The sequence below is a fragment of the Sinocyclocheilus anshuiensis genome, unplaced genomic scaffold, assembly GCF_001515605.1.
Source record: "Sinocyclocheilus anshuiensis isolate Anshui unplaced genomic scaffold, SAMN03320099.WGS_v1.1 scaffold333, whole genome shotgun sequence".
Classification (NCBI taxonomy): domain Eukaryota; kingdom Metazoa; phylum Chordata; class Actinopteri; order Cypriniformes; family Cyprinidae; genus Sinocyclocheilus; species Sinocyclocheilus anshuiensis.
In genome coordinates this window covers 322,053-328,326 of record NW_015539871.1, presented here as the reverse complement: position 1 = coordinate 328,326, position 6,274 = coordinate 322,053, and the positions used below count along the sequence as shown (strand labels likewise).

At 35.0% G+C, this 6,274-nt stretch overlaps 1 pseudogene; it reads left to right on the top strand.

The window, feature by feature from the left end:
* Nucleotides 1-6,274, top strand: part of LOC107685220 (elongation factor-like GTPase 1) — a 134,481-nt pseudogene that overhangs the window by 2,863 nt on the left and 125,344 nt on the right.

Sequence of the window (6,274 nt, the reverse complement as noted above, 5' to 3'; positions counted from 1 at the left end):
AACTTAACAAGAGGCTTCCTCTAGTTCTGTGTAAAATTATAGAGCGACACGAAGGTAAGCGCATTATTGTTGTTGTTATTTTTTTAATTGTCGGATTATAATTAAGTATCAATGAATGACACAGTTTTGAGTTGACTGTCATGGTGTGCGCATGAACGAGTGTGAAATACCTGCTAATTACATTGCTTTTTCCTATCACTTATATTGAGCACTTTTTGCATTTAAACTGGATTATTCTGACTGCTGACATTGAAAACCATGCATGTGTTGTTTCGAGGGTATCGGTTAATTTCATGATTGCCGTTTTGACAGTGTCTGCTTGCATATTTTATTCATGTTCGGTAGCCTAATTCTCTTTAATGTAGGCTATTCGCCCCGATTTGATCCGTTTACCTGCGAAATGTATCTTATGTATAGTTTATATTATTTTGTCGTCAATATTTTGTTTTAAGGAGTTAACATGGCCCTTATCAACCTTGATTTACATATTCTATAACATTATTTTGACAGTTTTGGGCGGGATTTTGTGAGCTTTTGGGCTGGAAATCGTCCATCCAATCTGGCAACACTGCATGTGCGTATCTGTTGTCATTTCTCATGCGGATGAAGCGGTGAATATCCGTTTTATTTTTGATGAGGATGCGCGTTTAAATATTACGATATTATGTATGTTAGCGGTGAATGTTCAGTTTGTTTAGCAGTCTGTCAATCTTACGTTAGATGAATGGACGTTGTTTTGAAAACTTGTGTCAAATGAGTGTCTGAATGAGTAAATGTGAGAAATAAAGTGCCGAAATCTTCCATTTCTCAACAAAACACACGCGGGTTTGTTTTGAAATAACGCCATTTAAAACCTGGTCGACTTTAATGCCATATTTCGTGTTTAAGAAAGAATTTGGCCACACAAAAATTGCATTATATAACAAAATGTCAAACCAAGTGGCGTAGCGTAAGTACATACACAACATTTAACAAAAATAAGGTTTGAAATGATAAAGCAGTTGACTGTTCAAATATTAGTCATCTGATGCTGCCTTCAGCTCTTTTATAACATTTCTAACCATTCAGGTTTGATTTTATGTCCAAACCACCACTTTTCATCCTTTGCCATAATTCTGTATGACAATCCTCTTTATATGTCTTCATATTTTGTATTTATGACAAGATACTTTCAAAATAGTTGACTAAAGTGGTGAAGCAGTAATTCCCTCTAGAATGTATAGCCTACATTTTTCTTTTATTTCAGGATATCAAAAAAAAAAAAACGTTCTAAATGTATTTATTTATTATAATAGAGTACATTCTAAATAAATTCTAGGGAAAAAAGATCAGTTGTTATTGTACTACAATAGCTTGAGCAGCATTTGTTTGCAGATGTCACTTGTTTTGATATTTTGTTTTACTGTATAATGCAGTGACGCTTATACATTTTTAAGCAACTTAAGTGCCCAAAATGCTTTTTTTTTGGATGGCTATATATGTATTTGCACTAATAATGACGTGATCTTCATCTTCTGTGCTTCATCTTCATGGTATAGAAAGTCAAAATGGGTCACACAAGTTTGGAGAAGATAATTTTGTGAGCTTTTGGGCTGGAAATCGTCCATCCAATCTGGCAACACTGCATGTGCGTATCTGTTGTCATTTCTCATGCGGATGAAGCGGTGAATATCCGTTTTATTTTTGATGAGGATGCGCGTTTAAATATTACGATATTATGTATGTTAGCGGTGAATGTTCAGTTTGTTTAGCAGTCTGTCAATCTTACGTTAGATGAATGGACGTTGTTTTGAAAACTTGTGTCAAATGAGTGTCTGAATGAGTAAATGTGAGAAATAAAGTGCCGAAATCTTCCATTTCTCAACAAAACACACGCGGGTTTGTTTTGAAATAACGCCATTTAAAACCTGGTCGACTTTAATGCCATATTTCGTGTTTAAGAAAGAATTTGGCCACACAAAAATTGCATTATATAACAAAATGTCAAACCAAGTGGCGTAGCGTAAGTACACACACAACATTTAACAAAAATAAGGTTTGAAATGACAAAGCAGTTGACATACTGTTCAAATATTAGTCATCTGATGCTGCCCTCAGCTCTTTTATAATATTTCTAACAATTCAGGTTTGATTTTATGTCCAAACCACCACTTTTCATCCTTTGCCATAATTCTGTATGACAATCCTCTTTATATGTCTTCATATTTTGTATTTATGACAAGATACTTTCAAAATAGTTGACTAAAGTGGTGAAGCAGTAATTCCCTCTAGAATGTATAGCCTACATTTTTCTTTTATTTCAGGATATCAAAAAAAAAAAAACGTTCTAAATGTATTTATTTATTATAATAGAGTACATTCTAAATAAATTCTAGGGAAAAAAGATCAGTTGTTATTGTACTACAATAGCTTGAGCAGCATTTGTTTGCAGATGTCACTTGTTTTGATATTTTGTTTTACTGTATAATGCAGTGACACTTATACATTTTTAAGCAACTTAAGTGCCCAAAATGCTTTTTTTTTGGATGGCTATATATGTATTTGCACTAATAATGACGTGATCTTCATCTTCTGTGCTTCATCTTCATGGTATAGAAAGTCAAAATGGGTCACATTTGAAACCTTAAAAGTAGACACTTTACTTACATTTAATGTGCTTTCTATGGACATAAAATCACTTTTGTAAATGTATTTTGATGCGGACATTAAAGTCTTTGACCCTCCTGTAGCTGAGATATCTGGACAGCAGGGAGGAGGAGCAGATCAGAGGAATCACTATGAAGTCCAGTGCTATTTCATTACATTATACGACAGGTGATGGCCATTGCGGTCTGTAGCTTTACTGATTCAGCACTATGTACTGCTGTAACTCACGGGTAAGAACTGTATCGTTGTCATTGCAGGAGGAAATGAGTACCTCATCGGCAGGGATTGTGGGTGGGGGGAGTGAATGTACAGCGCTCTCTCCCACCTTGTGCTCTCTTCCACCTTCAATACCACGACTGAGGTGCCCTTGAGCAAGGCAACCTTTGGGTTACGAGTCCGACTCTCTAACTATTAGGCCACGGCTTCCCCGAGTGCATAGAAATGACACACTTTAAGAATTGCAATGACTATTACACACTTTTTATTTGGTCATCATTTTATTTGGTAATTTCCTAAAGACTGTTTTTGGTTTTAATTTAATGTAAAAATAGAGGTAATCAAATGGCATCTCATTCAAATTCACAACATTAGAATTTGTATGTTTGATTCATGTCCTTCGTTTGCATTTCTGTGAATTGATTTGTTTTTTGACTCAATGTTCACCAGGCTACAGATGTTCATGAAAGGCATCTTTAATCACAATGCTATAGATATATATTAGATATCTAGATTTTTGCTTTATTTCTTGCAATAAACAAGAATATAATATACTTGTTGTCAGCTATGCTTGTGCGGTCGATGATGGTTCTGTTCTTAAACCTCTACAACATCTCTTTTTTTTCTACTTTTGACACTAGTTGTTCTACGACAGGCTTGGCTGGAGAATATCCGTCCTGTTCTTGTCATCAACAAAATCGACCGGCTGATCGTGGAGCTGAAACTCACGTCACAGGAGGCGTACACTCACCTGCAGAAAATACTAGAGCAGGTGAGTCAGAGCTCCAAAACTCGGCTGAAGCTATTACAAATGAACTATTAACTATTACAAATAGGGATTTTGAAATACATTTTTGTGTGAAAGAGGAGTCATGTCATGTTGTTGTTGTTTTTTGTAGGTCAACTTTTTTGTTGTTTTTTTGTTAAATAGATTTTTGTATTTAGCAAAGACACATTAAATTGATCAAAAGTGACAGTAAAAAGATGTATACATTTTACAAAAAATATATATTACATATTATAATATATTATGTTAAATAAATGCTGTTATTTTGAACTTACTATTTATCCTGAAAAAAATCACTGTATCTGGTTTCCACAAAAATATTGTGTTCAACACATTTATAATAAGTAGAATGTTCTATTCCTTGAGCAGGAAATAAGCATATTAGAAATGGTAATAACTTTTCACAATATTATTTTACAATATTTTTACTGTATTTTTGACCAAATAAATGCAGCCTTTGTGGAGATAAGGGACTTCTTTCAAAAACATTAAAAAAAAAAAAACTTAGGAAAGTTACTCTTTTTTTCATAGTCCAAAGATCAAGGAAATGTAATAATTTTTGTGATATAACCAGTTGATGTGTCTTTGTACCATGTTTCTGGACAAAAATGTAAATGTTTGTGTCCACTTGTTCTATAGATGAATGCAGTTACTGGCTCGTTATTCACCTCTGAAGTCCTGGAGGAGCAAGCGGAGAAGGACGCAGAAGCTCAGAGCAGCTGTACAGAGAACGGCAGTGCAGATCAGGTGTACGACTGGAGCGCAGGTTTAAAAGAAACTGATGATTCTGACCTCTACTTCAGTCCTGACCGCTGAAATGTGTTTGCCAGCGCTATAGACGGCTGGGGCTTCAGGTACATCTTACGCTTTCTCAAACTGAGGGCGCTTTCACGTTTTTTACAGTTAATTTGTCAGAATATTTGATCAAAAGCTTACATGGTTGGTTTTCACTCTTGCCAGTGGTTGTAGTACTTACGATGGCTCACAAGATGGCAATACTATACTAGATTTCAACATCAGGACTCCCCACCCTTATAATGTATTGCACATTTTTGTGCTGTTACAAAATGGTGGTTTTAGATACTTGAAATAAGGGCTAAAGTAAAGTACTAATACGACTGGTGTAGGTGGATATTTCTAAAAGCTGACCAAACCGAACACAGCACTCCTCTGGTGAGCATGAGGATGTTTTTTACACCAAAGCTCATTACTTTCAGCATGTTTTATGTTATAAAAGCACTCCAGACTCAAGGACCTTTTTGCAGTTTTAGATTAAAAGAATAGGTCAGCCAAAAAGTTGGACATCATTTACTCACTCTCATGTTGTTACTCGAGTGAAACACAAAATATGATGTTAGACAAAATGTATGAGCTGCTCTTTTCCATACAATAAGTGTAATGTGACATAGCGTACAAGTACTAAAGTGCTCTGTACATCTTTTCATTTTCCTTTAAGATTAATTCTCATAGAGGGTATATTAGCATATGGCCTAGAAAGACTTCTTTCAGTCCATTACTGTAAGGAGGCCTTGTTTTGTGATTTCTAGACGTCATTAAGTTGTGCTGAACCGATGCAAATGTGACGCATCAATCTCTCAAGCAGAAACATAAGAGTCTAAGGGTGCTTTTTATGTAGACCAGAAAAAAGTGGCCTAGTTAGAAGTGAAACATGGACATCTAAACCAATTTAAAAAAGTTTTAGAGGATGTGTAAACTTAAGCTTCAGATTCGTAACACTTTACATCTGTTTGTTAACATTATTTATCATGAACTTACAAGGATTTCATTTTAATTTCAATATTTACTAATACATTATTAAAATCACAAGTTGTATCTGTTAATAGTATTTAATGGATCTAAGCTAACATGAACTACCAATGAAGATTTGTATTATTCTTAACTAATGGTAACAAAGATTAATAAATACTGTAACAAAAGTATTGCTCATTGTTAGTTAATGTTTGCATCTTGGATGGATGATTTAAGATATATTAAATGCATTGTAGACTAATATAAATTGCATTCATAATTTGTTTCCTTTACATTTATTCATGTAAAATCAACATGCATTTTAATTAATTATACTTATGTGTATATTTTTATATATGAGATGCATAGAAGGAACTGGGTTTTTGACTTAATGAAATCATAAAATGAATAAATAATTGTAACATAAAATATATAAAAATAATTATTTTTATTATGTTATTTGTATAGCTAAAAGTCATCGACATCAGAAAACCGTGAGCATGTGAAAGTGTTGTCAAGATGGCGGCCTCTGTGGCGTGCTCTGCAGTTGTTTTTGTTAGTTTGTCCTGTCTTTAGTTATATCCCTGCAATCAGTTTCACCAGAGACGAATTGCTGGACATTCGGAAGTACACACCACCTGATATTTCACCGGTTTTCGATTATTCTGATGTTTTGCTGGACAATGTAGTCGGGGGAGCTGCAGCGCTGATCAAGCGCTTCAGGACGCGCAGACGGGGGAAGCGAGCCGGCGCCCTCGTGAAGCTCAGGCAGCACGGATTTCGAACGCCGTTGCCTAGCATCCATCTGGCGAACCTCCGCTCTCTACCCAACAGAATGGACGAACTCCTTCTGCTCTCCCGGACAAATAAGGATTT